The following is a 26,709-nucleotide window of genomic DNA, read 5'->3' on the forward strand; positions in this document are numbered from 1 at the left end:
AACTTAATGTTTGCACTGACTTTAAGTACATATGCTAGAAAGACTTCGTTCATTTGAAATGCTTGGACATTTGGCTAACAACAGCAGCAAGTCGATCTATAAGTGCTCTTTGGTTTGTCAGCGTTTTACACTGAATCTATCCCCAACACCACAGGAAGACAAATGTTTCCTGTCTTTCATACCAACTATCACCGGATGATCTCTAATTTCCTGCTTCTAATTAGGAAAGACTGAGCTCAGTCTGGAAGATTTTTAGGACAATAACCTAGGTTATTGTCCTAAAAATCTTCCAGGTCAACAGTTGCCTTCAGACCCTTTATTTTAAAAGATAAAGACCCTAAAATAATGGTGTAGGACAGAAACGTGGTTTCGAACTAGATATTTACTTCAGTAAGTAAAATGACAGTATGTGAAAGGACTGTGATGCAGCAGCGACCTCGAGTGGCTGCTGTCTGAATTACAGGTTCTCCAAGTTCCTCCTTCTCTTACAGCTGCTTTTAAAGTGTAATGACAACCTTTCACTTTTTAGGTTTAAATGCCATGAATAAGAATTTTCCTAAACATTTTATTTTTGCCACAATATTTGATCCATTTGATATCACAAAATGCTAAATGCAAAAAAAGGGAAGCAAAACATCAACATAGCCTAAAACAATTCCACAAAAAAGAAAACGGATGCAGATGGAAAAATCTCACTGTGTTCAAGCAAAATAAAATGATGAAAAATGTGCACAACAAAGCAAAATAAATACATATAAATAAAAGTGATGGCGATGGCTTTGCATGTGCACATCAAGGAAAATAAACTGAAGGCAAACATCCTGGTAATTGTGCTGAAGGTCCCTAAAAAGTTCTGTAAGAATATTGTTCAGGTGATGCTTCATCCTGAGTAGTTAGCTGCAGCTTGTGTTCACTAAAGTTATAATCATGGGAAAACAAGCATGCTGTTTTTCAAGTAAAATTTCTCTTGTGATACTTTTAAAATTCAGCCTCAGAACATTTATATTTCTACTTCTGGTTATATTGTAGACTATGAAATGAGCGGCAGGTTCTGCAGTCCAAAAGAAAATGGTAACTTGACTACAATTGAGGACAAAAAACATTCACATAGCAGGTATTGACATAAAAATCAGGCAAGCAGTAGGACACATGTACCTGTAATGAATGAGCAAAATTTGAACTGTTTCCTTTTTCAATTTATTTTCACAGCATTATTTACAATACTTATACTTCACAAGATGACCGGCAACAGAAGTCACTGTTTTGGATGAGAGGGTGGAATGCTAAGTTAGCTAGGCTAGCAAAGTGAATCCACAGACTGTGGTTGTTGCACAAACAGCACAGATCTCTGCTAAATAGTAGATAGTCTTGTTGTTTGTAGCAAGAACCCAAACCAAAATACAAAAGGGTGTCTCAGGGACCAGAGCTACACCACATGGCTTCAAGTAAGTTCCAACAGTTCGCAAAGACATGGAGTTTCACCCACACCGCTACTAGCCCCCATTACCCATAGAGCAACGGCCTAGCCGAAAAAAAAACGTAGAACACAAGGCCAAAGCTGAACATAAGGACCCTTACTTGAGCCTATTGGAATATCGGAACACCCCTGTGGACAACTTAAAGTCGCCTGCAAAACTACTCATGAGCCAGAGACTCCACTCCATCCTCCCTGCAACACCAAAACAGCTGGAACCACAAGTAGTTTGCCAGCAAACAGTACGTGAGAGGAGAGAAGTCTGCCAGCAGCGCCAGCAGACTTATTTCAACAGGGCGGCCCGACCTCTGCCTCAACTACATCCTGGCACACCGGTCTAATTCCCTCAACAAGAAGGTTCCTAGAAACCAGCTGTGGTCACGCGTTGTGCCGACACGCTCAGAAGCTACAACATAACCACAGTTACAGGACAAGTTTATCATCGTAACCGCCAACACCACCGCGAAGGCAGAAACAGTGTAGGAAGAGAGGAGTCCATTCAACCGACAGTCAACAGTCATGACAGCACTGTGGTATCCCAGCCTTTGCCTGTGGAGCCCCCTGACAAAGACACTACAACACCCAGATACACAACTCGATATGGACGTGTTACTAAACTAAGACAGGTCTTGGTATATTGTAAAGGGTGCAGGCGGATCACTGCCCTAGAAAAAAAAAAGAGAACAGCTGTTCATCTGTTTGTTGTTTCAATAATTCCACTAAATGCATCTGCTTATTATGGTAATAATTTAGCCAGTATTGAGACAAATGCTATGATAATGGATGTTGCTCAGGATGCTTATTGCTGTAATTTCAGTTGCCTGACAAATTTAACAAGCCTGAGTTGCTCTGTTGTTGATGTTTTTCTCGTCAGTCTTACAGCAGAAGTACCAGACACCATGAACTAACACAGCTGCAACCCACAGCAAAGCAATTAAAAAAGGCTCTGATAACGCGCTTGACAACAACAGAAGCGTCCCAGCGTGTTTTGCAGCACTTCGGAATGTCGTGTTTGTCAGCAGCATTAAGAAAAATATTAAATATTAAAAACTGCACACCTATAGCTTCAGTGCATCGGAAAGTTTTGGTGCTGCAACAGGAGAGGTACTGGTAATGAAAAAAACGACAATACCTACCAGGATGGGTCACGACGAATACATTGAAAGAGGTCTTTTTTGTTTTTGTTTATTTACCATCCTGTGTGCTGAGAGTGAAGCTTCCTTCCTCTAAAACTAAAGCAGTAAAATTATTTCCTGTATCTAAGTATCACAGTTTTTGTTAACATGGTGACTATTTAAAAATTCAGCCTCAGTCCTGTACTGCTGTGAAATTATCACGTCCTCCTGTCCAAGTGACTCCGTTTTCATCGATCCTCAAATTAAAAACTTCATGAACACGTGCGCCCCTGCAGGTACATAAAAGTGGTCTCGAGACATCCAACTCTACCGCTAATTTTCTGCTTCTTAATTCAGATCAAACTGAGGTTATTGTACTCGGCCCTGAAAATCTTAGAAATATTGTATCTAACCAGATTCTTACTCTGGATGGCATTACCTTGGCCTCCCGTAATGCTGTGAGGAACCTTGGAGTCATTTTTGACCAGGACATGTCCTTCAAGGTTTAAATCTGGGACTCCCCACCATTTGACCTTCTCGGATGAGAGGTGAAACGTCTTCAAGCAACTTAATCCTGACTGGCCCTTAAAAATGCATCCTTTTAAGGCCCTAGGGACCAAAAATGGTCCCGCCCCAAAAGTGCAATAAAAAGATTATATATTCATATTTTTTTCCACTTTAAATTGGTCAGTCTTTTAAAACTACTTCTCCCTGAAATATTCATATAAAGTTTTAATTATATTTTCGTTGTTTTAACCCTTTAAATCCCAGTTTTATTACATGAGCGCTGTTACGTTTCGGTGTGTCAGTGTTTTGTTTTTGCGTGACTGTTATGTATTTCCTGCTTTACTTTGAAAGTCTGTGTTATCTTAGTGTGTTCAGTTTACACTTTCCCTGTCTCGTCAGTTCTAATTTGCCCCAGCTGTGTTTCCCTCCTGTGGTCCATTCCCTGATTGCTCCTTCTATGTATTTAAGCCTTGTGTTTCAGTATGTCATGGTTGCGATCTCCCCCGTGTTGTAAATAGTTTGGTGGTTTTTGTTGTAAATAAATAGTCTGTTGTAAATAGTTGTGAATGGGTTGTTAATACTTTCGTCATGGGATATTTTCGTTTTGGGATTTTGGTGGAGAGCCTTCGTGGTTTTATTTTCCTTATCTTTGTTTTTCTACGTTGCACCCCGGTTGCCTAGGCCGGGGTGTAACATATGGGGGCTCGTCCGGGATCGGTGGAGGGTCCGAAGGAGGGACAGCTTCGGCCTTCTGTCTTCGCTGGAGGGTCCGAGGACCGCTTCAGCCTCCGTCTGTCTTCGCTGGAGGATCCGAGGGACCGCTCCAGCCTTCATCCGCCTTCGAGGGAGGATCCGAGGGACCGCTCCAGCCTTCTGCAGCTGGTGGGCTGCGTGTCCGTGTGTGCAGCTGGTGGGCTGCGTGTCCGTGTGTGCAGCTGGTGGGCTGCGTGTCCGTGTGTGCAGCTAGTGAGCTGCTCATCCGCCTTCGCTGGAGAGTTCCAAGAGGGACCGCTCCAGCCTTCATCCGCCTCTGCTGGAGGGTCCGGGGGACCGCACCAGCCTTCGTCGTCTGCTGGAGGGTCCGTGGGACCGCTCCAGCCTCCATCAGCTTCGTCTGCCTTCGTCCGCCTTCGCTGGGGGGAGGGTCCGTGGGACCGCCCCAGCCTTTGTCGTCGCTGGAGGGTCCGTGGGACCGCTCCAGCCTTCATCCGCCTTTGCTGGAGGGTCCGAGGGACCGCTCCAGCCTTCGTCGTCTGCTGGAGGGTCAGTGGGACCGCTCCAGCCTCCATCAGCTTCGTCTGCCTTCGTTTCAGCCTTCGTTTGTCTGAATCAAACTTTTCACTTGGGGTTACATGTTTGATTTTTGGGTAGGGGGAAATGTTACGTTTCGGTGTGTCAGTGTTTTGTTTTTGCATGACTTATGTATTTCCTGCTTTACTTTGAAAGTCTGTGTTATCTTAGTGTGTTCAGTTTACACTTTCCCTGTCTCGTCAGTTCTAATTTGCCCCAGCTGTGTTTCCCTCCTGTGGTCCATTCCCTGATTGCTCCTTCTATGTATTTAAGCCTTGTGTTTCAGTATGTCATGGTCGCGATCTCCCCCGTGTTGTAAATAGTTTGGTGGTTTTTGTTGTAAATAAATAGTCTGTTGTAAATAGTTGTGAATGGGTTGTTAATACTTTCGTCATGGGATATTTTCGTTTTGGGATTTTGGTGGAGAGCCTTCGTGGTTTTATTTTCCTTATTTTTATTTTCCTGCGTTGCACCCCGGTTGCCTAGGCCGGGGTGTAACAAGCGCACTGTTTTTTTTTTTTTTTTTTTTTAGCCCCAAAAAACAAAAAAACAAAATATTTTCCAAAAAAAACATTTGAAGTAATATTTGTTTGTTATTATAATTAGGCCTTAAATGGACCAAAGATTGGCACCAACATTCATTTCGATCCACTTTTATTTTTTTTGCAGGAGCAGATTTTAAAAAAAATGCATCCACCTTTATGCCTAAGGACAATTCCCCAAAAAGTGCTATAGAAACTTTATATATTCATATTTTTTTCACTTTAAATTGGTCAGTCTTTTAAAACTACTTCTCCCTGAAATATTCATACAAAGCTTTAATTATATTTTCGTTGTTTTAAATGTTTTAAATGTACTTAAATGTTTCAGTACAAAAAAACAAGTTTTTTTTACAGCACTTTCTTGATTTGTTTTTTACACATTTCTCACACTTAAATGTTTCAGATTATTAAACAGATTTTAATATTAGACAAAGGAAATACAAAATGCAGTTTTTAAATGATGGGTTTTTTGTAAAGGGGAAAAAGTTATCTAAAGCTAACAGAATGTTCATTGGGCAGCGCCAGAGGAGGCTGACAGAAACAGCTCACTCCTGTCACACTTATTATGCTTTCCCCCTATTTCACTAGCTGTTGGGGTCTGAGGTCTCTACCAGAGAAGCGGTTTCACCATCTCCCCATGTTTTTAAGAGGTTGATAAAACTGAGTGGCTCCTCCCATGTCTGACTGTGCCACTTCATAGTCGGCATAGCCCACTAGCCATGTGACCACAAAGGGCATCTCGATGCATGCTCAATCATCCATGTAAGTAAATCCCATAAATTCATACAACTCTTGCAGTGTGGCCCTTTAAACATCCACAAAGCTGCCCCTCGATACCAGCTGCAGGCTCACTGTTACCGTTTGGGCTTTGCCCTATAAGAGGGGCAGCAGCTGCAATACCCAATCCTCTGGAAGCCATCGTTGCCTGAAACTCCTCTATGAAAGACTAGGTAACGTCCCCCTGTCCCATCTTGTGTAGCACCACTGCTGAAGCAGGAGGGAGTGAACAATGATCCCAGACTGAGTGATCATGTTTTCGAGCACCTGCATCTGCTGCTCAATCATGGCCATCAAAACATAGACACATGAGAAGGTGGCTGTAGCTCAGGTGGCAGAGCAGGTCAGCCACTAATCAGATGGTCGGTGGTTCGATTCCAGCCAAATATCCTTGGGCAAGATACTAACCCCATGTTTGCCTACTGGTGGTGGTCAGAGGGCCCAGTGCTGCCAGTGTCCGGCAGCCTCGCCTCTGTCAGTGCACCCCAGGGCAGCTGTGGCTACAATGTAGCTGCCATCACCAGTGTGTGAATGACTGAATGTAGTGTAAAGCGCTTTGGGGTCCTCAGGGACTGAGTAAAGGGCTATACAAATGCATTTATATCAGGGACCATTTGGAGCCAGAAAGTGGCTGAGTTCTTACAAACTTCTCTTTCTAATCACCATCTTTCTTCTTCGTTTTACTATCTCCTCATGTATAACTTACTAACTCTCAGCTGTCAACACTGTAAAGCCCCAGTGTTTACCACCCGGGATGCACAGAGTTGATTGACTCCAAACGGTTTATCCATTTATTAGAATGTTTTGATTTTAAACACACATTCCAAAGGGGACATCCTCGATTTGATTTTTTTTCCACAGAGTTTTCAATGTCACAGTTGCAATGTTCAAGATGTGACTGTCTCTGATCTTTACTGCATATTTTCAGAAGTATTTTGTTCATCTGTCAAAAAAAAAAAATACAAACCAAATTATCAACAAGTATCATGTCAGTGATAGTAACGTGTACATTATCATTATGGTCATAATGTGAGGAAATGATGGAGAACTTCTCTAATACAATTTCCCAGATTATTGACCACATTTATCCTGTCAAACTGTAATGTATGCTGCCCACCAAAAGCTCCCCGGAGAAACAATTCAAAGGTAAAGATGCCAAAAAGAATCTACAGGAGCGATGAAAGAATTTATTAGTCCTTTATCTTTCCAGGTAAAAATTTCCCTTGAGGTTAAAATCTCATTTCCAAGAGAGACTTGGCATCATGGTCATGGCAATAAATTACATTTTGAAAACTACAAAAATGCACTTTACTGCTACAACAATCAAATCAAATCAGCCAGCCAATCATCTCCCAGCTAATCAACTGGTCTGATTCTGCTTTTTATTTTCATTCATTGATAAACTGAATCCCTCCAAAACCATACCAACTGAATTTCTTTCAGTAAATAATTGTGATGAATTTGGATCTTTCTACAACAACAACAACATTTCTAATATTAGAGGTAATATCCACATTCTGTGGAGCTGAGTATTTATACATGCATGTGGTGCTGCTCTCTCTCCCACTCTCTTTCTCTCTCCCTTTGCTCTCTTGAGGACTCAGATGCTGCTCATTATCCCCAGTTGGTACCTGGGCTCACTCAATAACCTGTATGGATTTTATGTAGTGCAGGCAGGGGTGGGCAACTCCAGGCCTCGAGGGACAGTGTCCTGCAGGTTTTAGATGTGTCCTTGATCCAGCACAGCTCATTCAAATGGCTGAATGACTTCCTCAACATGTCCTGAAGTTCTCCAGAGGCCTGGTAACGAACTGATCATTTCATTCAGGTGTGTTGACCCAGGGTAATCTCTAAAACCTGCAGGACACTGGCCTTCGACACCTATAAAGCACAGTTCCTGTGATTTGGTGCTGTACAAATTAAATTGAATTGAATTTAACCAATTCAGACATTATAAAGGCTAGGTTAGGCTTCCGAACAATCTGAAACCCATCTCCACAGGTGTTACTGTGGAGATGGGAGACAAGCCCTGCACAATTCCAATCAAAGCTACTTATTACACCAGCCAGCCAGCAATTGTGATCGATACTTATTTTGAAGAAAAATAATGTTAACATTCGTGTTGCTCACAATAAGTCAATTTAAAAAGAAAAACATTAGGAAATGATGCTGTGTTTACTGTAGTAACCACGCAGGTTTACCGCCGTTCGTGGGGTCAGTCGACTTTCCTTCTGTGCACAGCCCTCAACTTTGGTTGTGTTTAGCTGATTTTTGAACTTTCCAGGTGTTCGTGTCACCAAGTCTGTTCTTCGTACTATCAAGCTAGAACCTGGCATAGTTGTTCTAGCTTGATAATGTTCTGAACCATGAACAACCTTTCCTGTTGTTTATTCTGCAATGAATGCTGCATCCTGTAACACTGGCATGAAGTTTTCCTGTGAGTCTGGTGTTTTGGTTAAAGTGTTTCTGAGATATTCAAACCAGAAGCATAAGGGAGAATTTTAAAAAAAGGAAAAGCGAAAAACTGATTTTCCACTAAAAATGTTAAGAGATCACCTGTAATTATTGGATTTGTTTTCTTAATATGTTTTAACAGTATAAATATATTCCTTATGGCAGCACAGTATGTGAGTAATGGATCATAGTGAGGATGACATCACCTGATGCACCAAATAAAGTTTTCTGGTGAAAGTTGAAAAAAAAAAACCCAAAAAAAACAGAAAATAGCATCGTATCTGGCGGCGCCTAGAAGCAGTCTGTACGCCACCTGTTGAAAATGGGGTGACGCGCTCCAAAAACTCGTTTAGTCATGTTCGCATGATCTGGGTGTTTTGAACCTGCGCTTCAGACGCTCAAGACAGTGTTGAAACATCTATTTCGAGCTTACCATCTCTATCTACTGTGATAAAGTCTACTCTCCACTGCTGTGTAATCAATTATTGTAAATGTAAATGTTATCAGGAAATGATCAGACAGGAGAGGGTTTTCAGGAAACACTGTTAAATGTTCAGTTTCTATGCCATATGTTAAAACAAGATCTAGAGTGTGATTAAAGTGGTGGGTGGGTTCTTTTACATTTTGAGAGAAGCCAATTGAGTCTAATAACAGATTAAATGCCATGTTGAGGCTGTCATTTTTAGCATCTACATGGATGTTAAAATCACCCACAATAATTATTTTGTCTGAGCTCAGAACTAAATTAGATATAAAGTCTGAGAAATCAGAAACTTTGTGTAAGGCCCAGGTGGGCGATAGATGATAACAAGTAAGACTGGTTTTTGAGTTTCACAGCTGGGGTGGACGAGGCGAAGCATCAGGCTTTCAAATGAATTAAAAGTCTGTCTTGGTCTTTCATTTTACAGCTGGCAATAAAGCACCGAAATAAAGCACTGAAATGTGCGCTGCTTTTCGGTCTGGTTACTACCGTTTATGACAGCCCCGGTGCCATCATGGCACTGGATACCGGTACCCATCCCTACTTCGCTGTGTATTTTGTCTTCCAGGTTTCCTTCAGTTGCGCGATTTTGCTTCCTTGGTTGTTCCGGGTCACCTTTTGTTAAATCAATAAAATCTGTAAACTGGTGCGAAATGACGTGCACCTGCACTACAGCGATGTTAAGAGTTTACTTCTATGTTTAGAAGATAAATTATTGAAATTAAACAATGATATTCAGCGAGTTTAATTATTTTACAATGTAACGCAAGTACATTGTAAGTAACTGTAATTAAAATACCTAAAAATGAACAGTAATTAGTTACTCTACTTTTTCAGTGGAAAAGTAATTTAATTACAGTAACGCTTTACTTAGTAACGCATTACACCAAACACTGCTTACAACACTTTATACCTTAAAATATAAAGTGCCTTGAGGCAACTGTCGTTGTGATTTGGTGCTATTTTGACCCGTGGGAGGCACCTATTGCAATAGGATGGAGCCGTAGCCATACAGTCAGTTCACAAGGCTTTAATATTAATATGAAACTCAACAGGTAACGGTAGAACCTAAAAAAATTTAAACTCTACTTTATTAAATACGGGTAAAACTGTAAAATTGTATGATTGTAAGTGTATGTAAATAAGATTTAATTTAATTAAATGTTGACTAGAACTATAAACATTAGCTGAGTAACTAAATCCATGAACACAATTCAAGGGTTAACAGAGACTGTGATACTTGGTATGAAAAACAGGATACATTTGGCTTCCTGTGATATGGAGTTGTGTCAGGAAGAGCATCCGGGGTAAATTTCTGCCAGATCAAACATCACTTTCAAACCTGACTGAGCTGCTGCTGTTAGACAAATGTGCCACTGCTTGAAAGGAAAACTGACCAACAGCTAAAGTCTAAGTATTATTTTCATCCCTCACTCAGATTTATTTATGGCATGATTTTATCAATTTTGGATCAATTCACCTAACTGAGATTTAACATGTAATCATATAAAATAGTGTGTCTATACTGGTAAAGGTAAATGTGCTTTCTGGCCTCTGCTGGGTCCCAACAGGACCCCTGAACACTGATGGGGACCTCCCTGTATGTTTCCTGCTCAACACGCTAACACTCTTTGTCTTTACTGTTGGGGTTTCTGAGCACACACAGGTTCTACCGGTGCTCTATGTTCTCATATTTAAATGCTGGGGATTTATGTGACCTTGGTGGAGGTGAAAATAGCTTCACAATATAAACCTACCTGTTGATCTTTGTGTGTTCCTCCGTGTCCTCTGATTTTTTTGCTCTCTTGGACAGGAAATAAATAGGTTACTAGCTAACGTGGATTCACAAAGACAAATGACGTGTGAGGAAAATGACAGCTGGCTCAACCTGTATTTGATCTTCTCTTGCAGGAGCAGGACACGTATCAATACATCCCTGAAACCCATTAAAATCTAATAATGATAAAAATAAATAAACAAGTAGCCTATACGAAGACATAACGTTAACGATGACTAGATTACTGTATTCCAATGCATTTTAGATAGCTGTACACAATATGTGGGCATTTTAAATTTATTTCCGGAGTTATTTATGTTTTATTATCGAATTAAGTTATATTGTAAGATATGTATTGGAGTAGTACTTTGATAAAGAAGAATGATCTGTAACCCCTTACTGTTTGTCTGTTCGGGGCTTTTCATCTTTATCCATTCCTGATCTGGATTTTTAGTTTCAACATGGTTTCATTAATAAAAAGTCGGTCATGTTACGCCATCTTTTCACAAAATAAAACAGGAAACATGGAAACTAGACATGATAACACAAACTTAAACCTAAAACACATAAAACTAGACAAGAACCCAAACATAGAGACCAAGGAAACAATAATAAATAATTCCTGCCTTTAACCTCAACTAAAAGCTAAATATGAATAACACAAGAACTATAATCACAAATCTAACATGAACTGAATACAAAACTATACTCAGAGCGCTGGGACACCAAAAATAACTGGATCAACTTATATTGCTGTTACAGGTTACATGATTGTTTTGTCCACGACATTTGCACATTCCTTACCTCTACGGGAATCCTCCATTGCTCTGAGGATTACCCAGAATTTCTTACCCTTTGTAAATATTGCAGGGTGACTTTTGCAACAGTAGGTGGTGCCAATGTCCCATTTAGCGGGATTTAACTTGAACTCTATTTAACTATGTTACACTTCCATGGCCTTTTTTTTAAGAAACCTGTTCTAACAAACCGAATCATAGACTCAATGCTTTGTCATGCAAACACATTTTCTTTCACAAGAGGAGCACTATGGCACTATCCACTCTTTGTAGGCTCATCTTTTAATCTTGTTTTCATAATATTATCTGTGTGGAAAATGAAAAGAAGAGACAGAAAGAGAGAAAAGAGGCAGGAGGTGGGTTGAGGCTGAAACAGAGAGACATGCTGCATCTTTAACAAAACACACTCAAACCATACACAGCACTTGAAAGATAAGAAAAAGAAAGATACACAAACAAACACTGTGTTTTCTGTGTGCGTAAGACAGTGAATGTTCTTGAAAACGAGGGTGATAGACTGCTATAATGCCCCCAGTGAGGCAGGTAAAGACCCCAGATGCATGGCCTTCCACAGCTCCACAAGAGTGCTGAAGACCTGAGGCCACACATCTCAAAAAAAAAAAAAAATGCCGCCCTGTCGTGCTTGAACATGTTGCTGGTTTTTCAAAGTAGCATGCTGATGGTCTAAAACTGTGGGAGCAATAGGTTGGTATTTTATGTGTGTGGGTGTGTTCCCTTTCTTGCTTCAACATGCTGATGCCTCAAATAACAAATGAAATGCATCCCAAAGCATAAACTGTTTGAACATCTAGGTTTGTCATTAAAAGTAAAAGATCCTAAAGAAAAACAAGTAGTTGGGGATGTTTGGTTTAAATTTATGGTAAATGGGCTGATTCTTACTCTCGGGCAGCACTCAAAGCGCTTTATACAACATACCACATTTACACAATCCTTTTTTTCTATGCTTTTAAGTGCTTCCAAACCAACATTCAAACATTGACACACCGATGGATGCATCAGAGAGCAACTTGGGGTTAGTATCTTCCCCAAGGATATTTAGCATGCAGACTGTGGGAACCAGAGATCAAACTACCAACCTTCTGATTCGCAGATGACCTGCTGTACCTCCTGAGCTATAGCCATCCCAACCTGTATCTATTCATGTAGATACAGGTTGGTTTTCCAAAGCATTTGTTTTTCCTACCTTTTTCATAACATTATTAAACATATATAGTTCTACTGCCTTGTGCTGAATGAGCCAATCACATGACCAAGTCTTGATTGGAAAATGTATTTATTTATTTATTCAAGTTCAAAAAGTAATGGTGTACTTGAGTAAGTACAAATTAGTCTTGATGCGTGCTCAATCATCCAGGTAAGTAAATCCCAAAAAGTTGATTCTGTTCATCTGGACGTTGCGTTTTCAGTGAGAGAAACATTTCATCAGTCATCCAGGTGACTTATTAAGTCTCAGCAGACTGGCTCAGCAGGTTTCCCCAATCTTATAAACATTTGCACAATGACTGAAACTAGTACCACCGAATGAACAATGGACTGTGAGGTCAGTTCTTTGATCATTAATATGCAAATTGTCATGACCATTGATCAACAACCACTGATCAAAGACCATTGATTAATGGCCACGAGTACTATTCACAGAGAGTTGGGGAATGGCTGCAAACAACCTCTGGCAAAGCAGATGGCACAACACAGAAGAGCTAACTCATCAGGCCAGGACTCTGCAGTCTGTTTACACCTACAGGCCAGTGGACACTCTTTCAGTGATGAGGATGTAACATCCTGGACAGGGAGGAACGCTGGTTTGAGCGCGGAGTCAAGGAGGCCATTGATCAATGGCTAGCCAAGTGGGGGTTTTTTGTTTTTGTTTTTTAAGTTTGATACTTGCCATAAATCTCTAAAAATCAAACCTTGGCTTAATTTCTTTTCCTAAATCCCTCTTCCTCCTCATCTGTCTGTAGCTCTGATGTATCACAGGTCAGTGATGCTTTTAGTTTTTCTCTTGACTTTAGGTAATCACCTACTCAGAATTCACAAAAGATTAACAATTACTTCGTTGCCACAAATTCACATAAATGTTCTGATGCAAAGCTCTACTTCAGTTTCTTTGAAGAGGTAGGGAATGTGACCAAAGTGAAGCTTTATGGATAACGCAGAACAAAGCAACTGGTACAATTTTCATCTCTAAATGAATATTTACCAGTTCTTGGGAGGACTGGAATCGTTCTTGAGTTTCTAGTCTTCTCCTGTCCTCATTTTTTTTTCATACGTTTCATACGCAACTACAGCAAGTTAGCTACACCACTCACCACGCTCACATCCACTAAGAGACCATTTCTTTGGACTCCTGAGGCTGAAGCTGCCTTCGAGAGATTCAAGGACCTGTTTACCTCTGCCCCGGTGTTGCAACACCCTGACCCTAATAAATCATTCGTCCTAGAGGTAGACACTTCTGACATTGCTGTTGGTGCCATTCTCTCGCAACGCACTGGGCCACGAGCCAAGTTAAAGCACTGTGCCTTTTTCTCACAGCGCCTGTCGCCTGCCAAACGCAACTACTGTGTTGGTGATCGAGAGCTGTTAGCCATAAAGTTGGCCTTGGAGGAATGGCGCCACCTTCTGGAGGGAGCAGAGCACCCTTTTGTTATTTTCACTGATCACAAAAACCTCATTTACCTCAGAACGACGAAACGGCTTAACGCCCGCCAAGCCCGATGGTCTCTGTTTTTTGACCGTTTCAACTTCTCCCTCTCTTTCCGCCCAGGTCATAAGAATGCTAAAGCTGATGCTCTTTCCCCGCAATTTGCTCCAGACACGGACCAGACCGTACCTCCTTCAGTGCTGCCCATGGCTTGTCAAGTGGCGTTTCTGGCCCTCCAGGATGAACCCGACCCAGGAACACGGCCTCCCGGACGCTGGTTCATTCCTTCGGCTGCTCGTGCTCCAGTGATCACATGGGCATGCGACTCTCGATTCTCCTGTCACCCTGGAACTGCCCGTACCACTGCCCTGATCAAGCGCCACTTTTGGTGGGAGTCCCTGGAGCGCTTCATGTCCATGATTCTCAAGTGCTTTACTAACCTTGCCATCTTGTGTTCTAGTTACTCCGGGAAATTCCATCACACTGAACAACTCATCTTTGAAATCTGGTTAACCCGCCTGCTTTCAGAATCATCTCCTTGCCTCACCTGCCTGCCCTCCTGCCCTTACACTATTACAGGATCTTCACCGCTCAGGACAGCTGCCACACACCACCAAACCCACCCGGACCGCACCACCTCTCCTTCAACGCTTCCATCTCCCACCTGCACAGTAAGACGAAGATTTTCATAGCTTCCACCCTCTCCACAACTCCTCATTGGCTACTGCTTTAACACTGCTCTCCTCTCTTCCAGTACGTACCTAATCACCAGCCAGCTGCCGCTGCTTTCTTGGACCTGTCCCCTTGCTTTATCTCTCTCCCCTGTCCAAGACCCTCACGCCCCACGTGTCAAGCCTGAAGTCAAGTGCCATCGTAAACATCATTCTTGTGCTAGTTAATAAACCTTTGTTAAACCCTTTCCTCAGCCTCCGCTTTGGCTTTTCTGCACGTGGGTTCCACGACATTTGCACATTCCTTACCTCTACGAGAATCCTCCATTGCTCTGAGGATTACCCAGAATTTCTTACCCTTTGTAAATATTGCAGGGTGACTTTTGCTACAGTAGGTGGTGCCAATGTCCCATTTAGCGGGATTTAACTTGAACTCTATTTAACTATGTTACACTTCCATGGCCTTTTTTTTAAGAAACCTGTTCTAACAAACCGAATCATAGACTCAATGCTTTGTCATGCAAACACATTTTCTTTCACAAGAGGAGCACTATGGCACTATCCACTCTTTGTAGGCTCATCTTTTAATCTTGTTTTCATAATATTATCTGTGTGGAAAATGAAAAGAAGAGACAGAAAGAGAGAAAAGAGGCAGGAGGTGGGTTGAGGCTGAAACAGAGAGACATGCTGCATCTTTAACAAAACACACTCAAACCATACACAGCACTTGAAAGATAAGAAAAAGAAAGATACACAAACAAACACTGTGTTTTCTGTGTGTGTAAGACAGCGAATGTTCTTGAAAACGAGGGTGATAGACTGCTATAATGCCCCCAGTGAGGCAGGTAAAGACCCCAGATGCATGGCCTTCCACAGCTCCACAAGAGTGCTGAAGACCTGAGGCCACACATCTCAAAAAAAAAAAAAAAATGCCGCCCTGTCGTGCTTGAACATGTTGCTGGTTTTTCAAAGTAGCATGCTGATGGTCTAAAACTGTGGGAGCAATAGGTTGGTATTTTATGTGTGTGGGTGTGTTCCCTTTCTTGCTTCAACATGCTGATGCCTCAAATAACAAATGAAATGCATCCCAAAGCATAAACTGTTTGAACATCTAGGTTTGTCATTAAAAGTAAAAGATCCTAAAGAAAAACAAGTAGTTGGGGATGTTTGGTTTAAATTTATGGTAAATGGGCTGATTCTTACTCTCGGGCAGCACTCAAAGCGCTTTATACAACATACCACATTTACACAATCCTTTTTTTCTATGCTTTTAAGTGCTTCCAAACCAACATTCAAACATTGACACACCGATGGATGCATCAGAGAGCAACTTGGGGTTAGTATCTTCCCCAAGGACATTTAGCATGCAGACTGTGGGAACCAGAGATCAAACTACCAACCTTCTGATTCGCAGATGACCTGCTGTACCTCCTGAGCTATAGCCATCCCAACCTGTATCTATTCATGTAGATACAGGTTGGTTCTCCAAAGCATTTGTTTTTCCTACCTTTTTCATAACATTATTAAACATATATAGTTCTACTGCCTTGTGCTGAATGAGCCAATCACATGACCAAGTCTTGATTGGAAAATGTATTTATTTATTTATTCAAGTTCAAAAAGTAATGGTGTACTTGAGTAAGTACAAATTAGTCTTGATGCGTGCTCAATCATCCAGGTAAGTAAATCCCAAAAAGTTGATTCTGTTCATCTGGACGTTGCGTTTTCAGTGAGAGAAACATTTCATCAGTCATCCAGGTGACTTATTAAGTCTCAGCAGACTGGCTCAGCAGGTTTCCCCAATCTCCAGGATGAACCCGACCCAGGAACACGGCCTCCCGGACGCTGGTTCATTCCTTCGGCTGCTCGTGCTCCAGTGATCACATGGGCATGCGACTCTCGATTCTCCTGTCACCCTGGAACTGCCCGTACCACTGCCCTGATCAAGCGCCACTTTTGGTGGGAGTCCCTGGAGTGCTTCATGTCCATGATTCTCAAGTGCTTTACTAACCTTGCCATCTTGTGTTCTAGTTACTCCGGGAAATTCCATCACACTGAACAACTCATCTTTGAAATCTGGTTAACCCGCCTGCTTTCAGAATCATCTCCTTGCCTCACCTGCCTGCCCTCCTGCCCTTACACTATTACAGGATCTTCACCGCTCAGGACAACTGCCACACACCACCAAACCCACCGGACCGCACCACCTCTCCTTCAACACTTCCATCTCCCACCTGCACAGTAAGACGAAGATTTTCATAGCTTCCACCCTCTCCACAACTCCTCATTGGCTACTGCTCTAACACTGCTCTCCTCTCTTCCAGTACGTACCTAATCACCAGCCAGCTGCCGCTGCTTTCTTGGACCTGTCCCCTTGCTTTATCTCTCTCCCCTGTCCAAGACCCTCACGCCCCACATGTCAAGCCTGAAGTCAAGTGCCATCGTAAACATCATTCTTGTGCTAGTTAATAAACCTTTGTTAAACCCTTTCCTCAGCCTCCGCTTTGGCTTTTCTGCACGTGGGTTTGATTTTTGGTACTTGGCCTCCGGACGTTTTGTCACAGGGCTTCCACATATTCAAATGTAACTCTAAATTTGTACTATGGTGAGCTTATTGTAAAACATAAAAAAGTAACAAAGAGGAACATCAGATACCAACACGAACAGGAAGCAGCTTTTAGCAGCTTGCAGTCTCTGTAGAAACTGAATGTGATTGGATAATGCAGGTCAAAACAATGCACTGTTGTCAAACAACAGCCAATGGGTTGCAAGGTGACTGTTAATGCAAATAGAACAATTTAATTGTTTAACATATCAAAAACACTTCCAAATGATCTTCCATCTTTCTTAGAAAAAAAGGAAATTTGTTCTCCTGCTCATATTTCTGACCTGTGTACTTGCTGTTCCCACACCAACCACATATATTACCAAATCAAGCAGAACTGAAATCTCTGAGACTAAGATTTAAGTTTGAGACTTTAAGTTCAACATGAAGGTTTAGTAGTAACACGATGGTCAGTAGTAGTTATATGTTTAACTTACATGTAGCCTCACCGGATACAAGTACTGGAGTTCTTAATGTGCATTCTTTTATCAATGAAGACAGAATAAACAGAAATGTCTCCCATTTTGTCCAACAACAAGTGTGTGTGTGTGTGTGTGTGTGTGTGTGTGTGTGTGTGTGTATAGATATGTATGTATATCTATATATATGTATATAGATATGGGTGGGGGGAACTGTTACGTTTCGGTGTTGTCAGTGTGTTGTTTTTGGCGTGACTGTTATGTGTTTCCTGTTTTACTTTGAAAGTCTGTGTTATCTTAGTGTTTTCAGATTACGTTTCCCTGTCTCGTCAGTTCTGAGTTGCCCCAGCTGTGTTTCCCTCTTGCTGTCCATTTTCCTGATTGCTCCCTCTAGGTATTTAAACCCTGTGTTTCAGTGTGTCATGGTCGTGATCTCCCCCCCCCCTCCCCGGTAAATAGTTTGGTGTTTTGATGTAAATAGCTGTCGATACCTTCGTTTTGGGATATTTTTGTGGAAAACTGTAGTAGTTTTGTTTTTTTTCCCTTATTTTTATTTTTCCTGTGTTGCTCGCCGGTTGCCTAGGCCGGGGTGTAACATACCCCGCCCCTGGGCGCCTCCTGGGTGAGGTGTTCCAGGCATGTCCTACCGGGAGGAGGCCCCGGGGCAGACCCAGGACACGCTGGAGAGATTATATCTCTCGGCTGGCCTGGGAACGCCTTGGTGTTCCCCCGGATAAGCTGGAGGAGGTGGCTGGGGAGAGGGAGGTCTGGGCCTCTTTGCTTAGGCTGCTGCCCCCGCGACCCGGCCCCGGACAAAGCGGATGAAGATGGATGGATGGATGGATGGATGTATTAGTGCTGTCAGCGTTAATCTCGTTAAAATCATTAACGCCATAAGTGCATTAACATGACAAATCTACGTTAGCGAGTTAGTGCGGATCGCCCCGTGCGTTGGGCTGCACAGCGCTAATGTGTTAATGAGCTAACTGTGCTAACGTATGAGGGGCCGTGCAAGCCAAAACTCATTCTTTCACTCTCACACACATACATTCTTCTTTCACACACATATACTTTCACTCTCACATATATATATTGTCATCTCGCACACCTTTATTCTTATTTCATATCCATGTATATTCACTCTCACATAAATCCATTAATCTTCCTTTCACACACATGTATTCTATTTTCCTTAATGCTACATATTTTAATGCTGAAATATATGTATTCTCCTTGCAGGTGCAGCCCTTTCTAGTCATGTATATACAGGGAGTGCAGAATTATTAGGCAAGTTGTATTTTTGAGGAATAATGTTATTATTGAACAACAACCATGTTCTCAATGAACCCAAAAAACTCATTAATATCAAAGCTGAATGTTTTTGGAAGTAGTTTTTAGTTTGTTTTTAGTTTTAGCTATTTTAGGGGGATATCTGTGTGTGCAGGTGACTATTACTGTGCATAATTATTAGGCAACTTAACAAAAAACAAATATATACCCATTTCATTTATTTAATTTTTACCAGTGAAACCAATATAACATCTCCACATTCACAAATATACATTTCTGACATTCAAAAACAAAACAAAAACAAACAAACCAATATAGCCACCTTTCTTTGCAAGGACACTCAAAAGCCTGCCATCCATGGATTCTGTCAGTGTTTTGATCTGTTCACCATCAACATTGCGTGCAGCAGCAACCACAGCCTCCCAGACACTCCTATACTCATATATACATACAATCCCAGTGTTTATCCTTACCCTTGTATACATACATTCTGACATTCACATGTCTGCATTTCCTAAAAAAGGAAGTTCATCCTTTAAAACATGGAAAAATTACTTGACATGCCCAGACCTGAACCAGAAGAACCAAGCAATGAAGCTGTTCAAAGTCACCCTGCTTTCTTTGCCAGTATTGCAGTTCATTTGTGCAGGAAGTAGTAACGAAAATGACATTAGAACCTGTGAAACAAATTCAAAGAGAAGCTACAGATTCTTTTGTTTGTCAGAGGCTTTATAGAGAACTTGGTGATCACATTCAAACCTTATCTGGAATTTTGTCCATCTCAAGATTTTTTGATGATGCAAGAAATAGAGAAGCAGTGAATACATTACATTCCTTAAATGGATGGCTGGAATTTCTACTGACTGCTTATGAAACCAGACAAGGAACTACATCTGAGAACAGACTAGTCTTGCTACCTCCACCTCAGGGTTGTTGTTAGTGAAATTCTTCAGTATACCACAAATGCAGGTGAACAATATGTGCATGGCAGCTTGAGGTCACGTGGGATACGCATTCAAAGGTGGCGTGTAAGACGAAGTCTACAAGAAATTGACCCTTTGGACGTTCCCTCAGAAGACGCAATGCAATACGTTGACGACTGTGCGGTGTTCCTTTCCCCAACAAGTTATGGTGAGAAAATTCTAACAGAAAAACAGTCCTGATTCTAAGTCTATAGCAAAATAACTCATTGTTTTATTTACTCAAACTTGTGCATAACTTTGACCGTGTCATAGTTTCCCCATACATAACTTATACTTGTTTCATTTTTCTATAGGCATATAGATGGAAACCACAAACTTGTGAGATGGAGGATGGTGTTCCATGGCTGTGTGGATGGTTTCAGTAGAACCATCACCTTGCGTGTTTAGATAACAACAGGGCATCAAGTGTTTTGTCAGTGTTCATGGTTGGTGTTCAAAACTTTGGAATGCCATCCAGAGTGAGATGTGATCACGGGCTAGAAAACACTGGTGTTGCCCGTTTCATGCTTTAAAGGCAAGGACTGAACAGGTGTAGTGTCATCACTGGCAGGTCTGTGCATAATCAAAGAATTGAGCGATTATGGGCAGAATTAAATCGAATGGTCTCATATCATTTTGTTAATCTTTTCAATTTTATGGAGGAGCATAGTGTATTAGATTCACTTAATAAGGTCCATTTATTTTGTCTTCATTATATTTATTTGCCCCGTATTCAAAGAGCTGCCACAGAATATCAGAACCAGTGGAATAACCATGGACTTTCAACACAAGGAGGGCAAACCCCTCTTCAGCTGTGGCAAAGGGGCATGATCAACAATGCAGGAATACATAACCCAAATATGAATGGTATTTGTGAAAATGATTTTAGTATTGATGAATGCAGACCACTGCCAGAGCTGGAGACAAACAATAATGTTGTTGTTCCATCAATTAACATTTCCATCAGTGACACCATGATGGTTACACTTCAGCAGACCTTTGATCCATTTGAAGGTGATGGCAATAACGGTATAGATTTATTTTGCGACCTTGTTCGTTTTCTTGAGAGACAATCCTAAAATATCAATAAAGCCTCTGGAGAAATTCTATTTACTGTAATTGTGGTTGTGCAGTCACAGCTTTAAATTTAAAAAAATGCTACTTACATGCATGTTGACGTTTTGTATATAATTTTAAAGAATTTCTGAGTTGTATTATGTGAGTGTGTTTAGATTTTACAACCATGTTTCGTTTTAAAACACCTTGTTAAAAAGAAAAAATACATTTGTGCAACCACATTTTATTGAGGTTTTGGTCATCACAATCACCAGGTGTATTGCCTTGGAACAAGGTGACTCAAACAGCAACAGTCACATGTTGTCCGCTGCTCCTCTTTTCTAGGACAACACCTACAATCAGTAGCGGTTTTAGATATGGGCGACACGGGCGGTTGCCTGGGGTGGCATCGTGGTGGGGACGGCATCACGGGCATCGGCAAAAAAAAAAAAAATGCTCGTACTCATGCTGTCCCTACATCAGCCAGCACATATTGGGAATGGCATAGGCACCGATTGGTTTTCTATCGCCCATTTGCTGGGAGTAAGGGCGCTTGCGAGGTGCGCCTGCTGCTTGCGGCACAGAGAGGAGAGGGCGGGGCGGCGGGGGATTCTCTGACCGGCTGGAGCAGCATCTAAAAGCCAGCTCGCAAAATAAAACAAAATAAAAACAAAACAACAAACACGAAAACACCAGACATCATGATACAGACTTATAATTTGCACCGATGTTTTTTCAAAATTCTAAACACGAGAAGTGAGCGCGAGAGCCCTCGGTGCGCCTGCTCGCTGCTGAAGTCAAAGTAAACTTTATTGTCATCTCCGCTACAGACAGTCCAGTATATAGAGAGACGAGACGACGAGGCTCCAGTTACAGCAGTGCAAGTAAACAAACAACATATATAAGAAGAGTAAGAAAATAAATATACACTTTAGGACTCGGGGTAAAGGATCAATAACAATTTAAAATTTACAGTTTGATGATTTAAAGTCTCACACACAACCCGTCGAAAGGGGAGGGGCCCTGCTGCTTCCAAATAGAGCACATTTCATTTACAATGTTGTAAATCCAAGCCCATTATGTATTCATGATTTGTTCCTGGGTTGTGTGAAATCTCAGAAAAGCACCCAGACAAAGTGAAAATGTAAACTAAGGTGTAGGTGTGTTAGGTTATGTTCCGGTTACCTTCGAGTTGGGGGATTTGTGTTCGTACTGGAGGGCAAAATTAAAACCAATGGAAGATGGACAAGAAAAGTTCAAAGCCATCAGGTCCTCAGTTTAGAAAAAAGAGAAAAGAAGAGGAGGAGAAACGAGCAAAAGATACAGAAGAGCAGATGTGTCACTGGATAATGGCAGGTCATCCTGAAACAATCAGGATCAGAATACTTTATTAATCCCTTAGGAAATTATGTGGGTTACAGTTGGTCCAAGAAGAAATGGTAAAAATAGCAACAGTAACAGACTAAATTCCAAACAATACATTATGTTACAGATTTTAATATTAATTAGTCATTATCAATTGTTACAAAAAGTTACACCCATGTGCCTTTTTTTTTCACGTCGACTTGCATCAGCTGAGTGCAACTATGACGTAGGAGACAGAGTTGCTTGGTATTAAGTTGGCCCTAGAGGAGTGGCGTCACCTATTGGAAGGAGCTGAACACCCATTCACCATTTTCATAGACCATAAAAACCTTACTTATCTAAAAACAGCTTAACGTCTAAATGCCCGCCAGGATCGTTGGTCTCTGTTCTTTGATCGGTTCAAGTTTGACATCTCCTTCCGTCCAGGTTCCAAGAACACAAAGGCTGACACTCGTCTTTACGACCCAGACACAGAACCCACTGAACCAGCTCCTGTGCTTCCTACCTCCTGCCGCGTGGCGTGTTTATCCTGGGACATAGAGGAAACCATCCAGCGAGCATTACAGGACAAACCAGACCCTGGCACAGGTCCTCCAGGCCGCCGCTTCATACCCACAGCAGCCCCTCCCGGAATCGACCGCACCATCGCACTACTACGTCATCACTTCTGGAATACGTCTTTGCCTGTGACGTATGCGCCAGGAGCAAGACCCAAAATCAGCGTCCCTCTGGCCATCCCTTCTCGCCCTTGGTCCCACATTTCCCTGGACTTTGTCACTGGACTGCCTAGGTCAGCAGGTTAAACAGTAATACTCTCTGTGATCGACAGGTTTTCTAAAGCAGCTCACTTCATTGCCCTGGAAAAACTACCCACTGCCACGGAAATTGCAAGACTCATGATTGACCACGTCTTCAAACTCCACCGATTTCCTGCAGAAGTCTCTTCGGACAGGGGACCTCAATTTACATCCCAGGTTTGTAAATCTTTCTGCTCTGCCCTAGGTGCGCAAGTCAACCTCAGTTCCAGTTACCACCCTCAAACCAATGGACAGACTGAGAGACTCAACCAGGAACTGGAATCCACACTCCGCTGCGTAGTTTCCCATAAAATAACATGAAACCTGGTCAGCACATCTCCTATGGGTCGAGTATGCGCACAATTCACATGTTTCTACATCCACTGGTCTCTCCCTCTCTCCCACTGGTCTCTCATCCAGCACCATCTCCAGTGATGCCGCCACGTCTGGACTCGGACTCGGGAGGCACTGCTGAAAGCTGCTGCCCGTCACTGCCACTATGCGGATTGTCTACGATCACCAGCTCCTCAGTAGGTTCCAGGGCAGAAGGTGTGGCTGTCGGCTAAGGACGTTCCCCTTAAGGTTTCCTCCTGCAAGCTGGCTCCTCTTTTTATTGGGTCGTATGTCATCCGCTCGGTCGTCTCGCCCACTGCTGTGAAACTCAAGCTTCCCCCCAGTTTACGGATTCACCCAGTGTTTCACGTTTCCCAGGTTTCCAGAGCTTAAGTCTAATAAATATTGTTAAACCACCTGCTGTCTCTGTCCTGCGCCTGAGTTCAGTTCGGCACAGACCACTCAGTCACGTGACAGTATTTTTATACTGGTTATTTCTGGTTTAAATAATAGTCCCATCCATGACACTGATAAAGAAACTAGAAGTTGTTAAAGCTAAAACACCTGGAATATCCCAGGATTGAAGGTATGTCATCAAAAAGATCATCTCAGAGAGAAAATTGTTGGAAATTGTTAGAGTTAACCACTGTGAAAATCTGCATGGGCTATGAGTTTAAATGTAAATCATTTTTGTTAACATAAAATTGGAAAGAATTTATCAATACTTTTATTTACAGTTTATAGTTAAAAACTCAGAACTGGGAGAAATCTCTTTACAGCAATAACAAGGCTAAAAATCAATGACAAGCGTCTGACCTTCGGACTGTAATGTTGTATGGTTGTGTGTCTTGTACCCTGGGTTTATGATTCCTATTGATTTTTGAGAATGATTCATGTTTGAGTTTTGTCTGGGGTTTTTTGTTTTGTTTTGTTTTTGTCTGTTTGTCACTTTATTTTCTGCTTTGGTTGTTTGGTTTCCATTTATATGTTGAGTCTTCAATCTGTGTTTTGGTTTGAGGCTGTGCTTAGTTAGTTCCCTTTGTGTTTTCATTCTGTTCCTTCTGTCTTGTATCTTATCTTTTAGTGATTCATTGTCTCGTCTAGTCCTTCTGTCTTCCCCTGTGTCAAATGAATTTCAGTCACTTTAGTTTTGTTTTACTTCCTGTTTTATATTGGTAGCTGTTTAATGTGTCCCTGTCTCATTATGTTAATTGTCTTCATCTGTGATCCCCATCTGTTTCCTCCTCCTTCATTACATGAATAAATTGAATTGGCTTACCTTCTCTTTATTTTTTCTTGTTCCCATTTTCTTGTTCTTTTCTTGTTCATCTTCCATGTATTTCTAAGATGTCCATCACTGTGTTTGCTGTGAATTTTCATTTCTATATCATTTCAGATCTTTGGATTAACAGGCTTTGTTCTTTAGACATTTATGGTTTTTTGGACTTTGAGCTGTTAGTCCAGACTAAACACAAAGTTTAATTCCTGTCTTCTGCATTTGTGCCTGCTAAAATTAATGGAAATCCACATGGCAAATTATGACAGATGTTGTCTGTGTGTCATTTCCACATAAATAAAGCTTTAACTATATTACAAACAGTTTTATTTTTGTTATTTTCATTTGACTCACCATCCTACCAACCTGGAGCGTGAAGCAAATTACAGCATTAGCATAGAAACCATTTCCTGCATGCACTTTGCTTTTCCAGTCAGAAAAAAATTCAAATTTCTCTTACTGAAAAATTACTGTAGTTTCCATATAAATGAAACTAATTCTTTCACTGACACCGGTGACACCTGGAATAAGACATTTTTATTTAATCTGAAAAAAGAGGCCCAGAAAATAAACTTGTTGGTAGCAATAAATAATTTTTATTATATATATATTTTAAATTGTGCACAGATTACCAGGAGCACTTGTGGTTTGAATTCAAGTTTCTTAGGCCAAATGTTTCCTGTATGAACCTGATATTGCAGAAAAGCGAGTAATAGACACACAGATCTGCAGTGTTCGTTTTACTCTTTGCCTCTACAAAGTGTGAAATGAACACACACGCAAAAGTTGCAGCACCAGCATGGGGAGATAATATATTTAAAGCCAGGAAATCATCATGTCCTGTCATTTAATCTTTACACTATCTTGATCTTTTTCTCACCTGCATTTCTAAAATCCACTCACCATTGCGCAAATGTTGAAAATATTTAAGCCACATTTAGATTCATGAGATAACATCATCTCTTAACCATGTTGTTTTCTGGGAAAACAATCATCTACGAATATCACTGTGATGTCACCACACGTCATAAACTTAAAAACACGAGTAGGTGTTGTTGTGCAGGCAGAATAATTATCTTAAAAACAAGAACCACGCTGCCAAATAATCTTTCTTGTGAATATTTTGATGACTATTGCTCTTGACCTCTTGTTCAGATTAAGAAGTGAGAAGATATTGTATGGCTCTCAATAAATAAATAAATTGATGTAAAATAACCATTTGTCTTCCTTCATCTACATTGAAAATAGATTTTTTCTTTTTCCTAGTAACATGTCATGGGTGTAACAAAGGTAATACTAGTGCTTTAATAAAAGGAATGACTTAGACTAGCTCAATGTGTCATGATCCTGGGTCATTTGAGTTTTCCGGTTTGAGTTTTCTGTTTTTTTTGTCATTTTGTATTATGTTTCGTGTTTAAGACCTCTTTGGAAGTCTTAAGTTGATTGTGTAGTGCCTAGGTTTTTTCTGTGTAGATTTTAATTGTTTTGTATTTCCACTTGTGGCTTGTTCCTCTCCTTGTGTTTCCCTCCTTCATGTGTATCTGTGTTTCCTCAGCCCGTCGTGTCTCTCTTTTTCTCTTGTGTTCCCTCGCTCCCTCTCATCTGCCCCGTCCCATCAGTTTCTGGGGTGAGGGGGGCTAGGGCCCGGTTGGTCCCTGCTTGGGTTTTCAGGCCGTTTGAGGGTTTGCCAGTCCCTTCACCCGTACAGGCTCCTCAGGTGGGCCCAGCAGTTGCCGGTGCCTGTCACAGCTCCCAGGTTGACCGCGGCCATGTACCAGCTCACTCCTGCACCTGTAGCTACTCCTCGGGGGGGGAGTGACTGGTGTCCAGTCTGTCCCGGCACCCATGCCGGTCCCTGAGGTGAGGCGTGCCAGAACACAGCCGACCTACGCACCCATACCTACTCCTAGTGTACTCCTAGTGTAAAATCTGTGTGAAACTCTGCACTCAAGTTTCAACTTACAAGTTCGAATTTTGACCCTATTTTTCTTCCTTTCAGCTGATTGGTCAGTGTCATGTCAATCACAAATTGAACTATCCAGTCATAGAACAGATGGGTTTG

At 41.5% G+C, this 26,709-nt stretch overlaps 1 long non-coding RNA gene across 1 annotated transcript; it reads left to right on the forward strand.

Annotated features, from left to right (window-relative positions):
• The first annotated feature begins 16,226 nt into the window (after positions 1 to 16,226).
• Positions 16,227 to 17,622, forward strand: LOC143414420 (uncharacterized). The gene is made up of 3 exons (XR_013095042.1): positions 16,227 to 16,503; positions 16,576 to 16,785; positions 16,869 to 17,622. It is a non-coding gene; the product is annotated as an uncharacterized LOC143414420 (long non-coding RNA).
• Positions 17,623 to 26,709: the final 9,087 nt, after the last annotated feature.

This window comes from Maylandia zebra, linkage group LG20 (assembly GCF_041146795.1).
Source record: "Maylandia zebra isolate NMK-2024a linkage group LG20, Mzebra_GT3a, whole genome shotgun sequence".
Taxonomy (NCBI): Eukaryota; Metazoa; Chordata; class Actinopteri; order Cichliformes; family Cichlidae; genus Maylandia; species Maylandia zebra.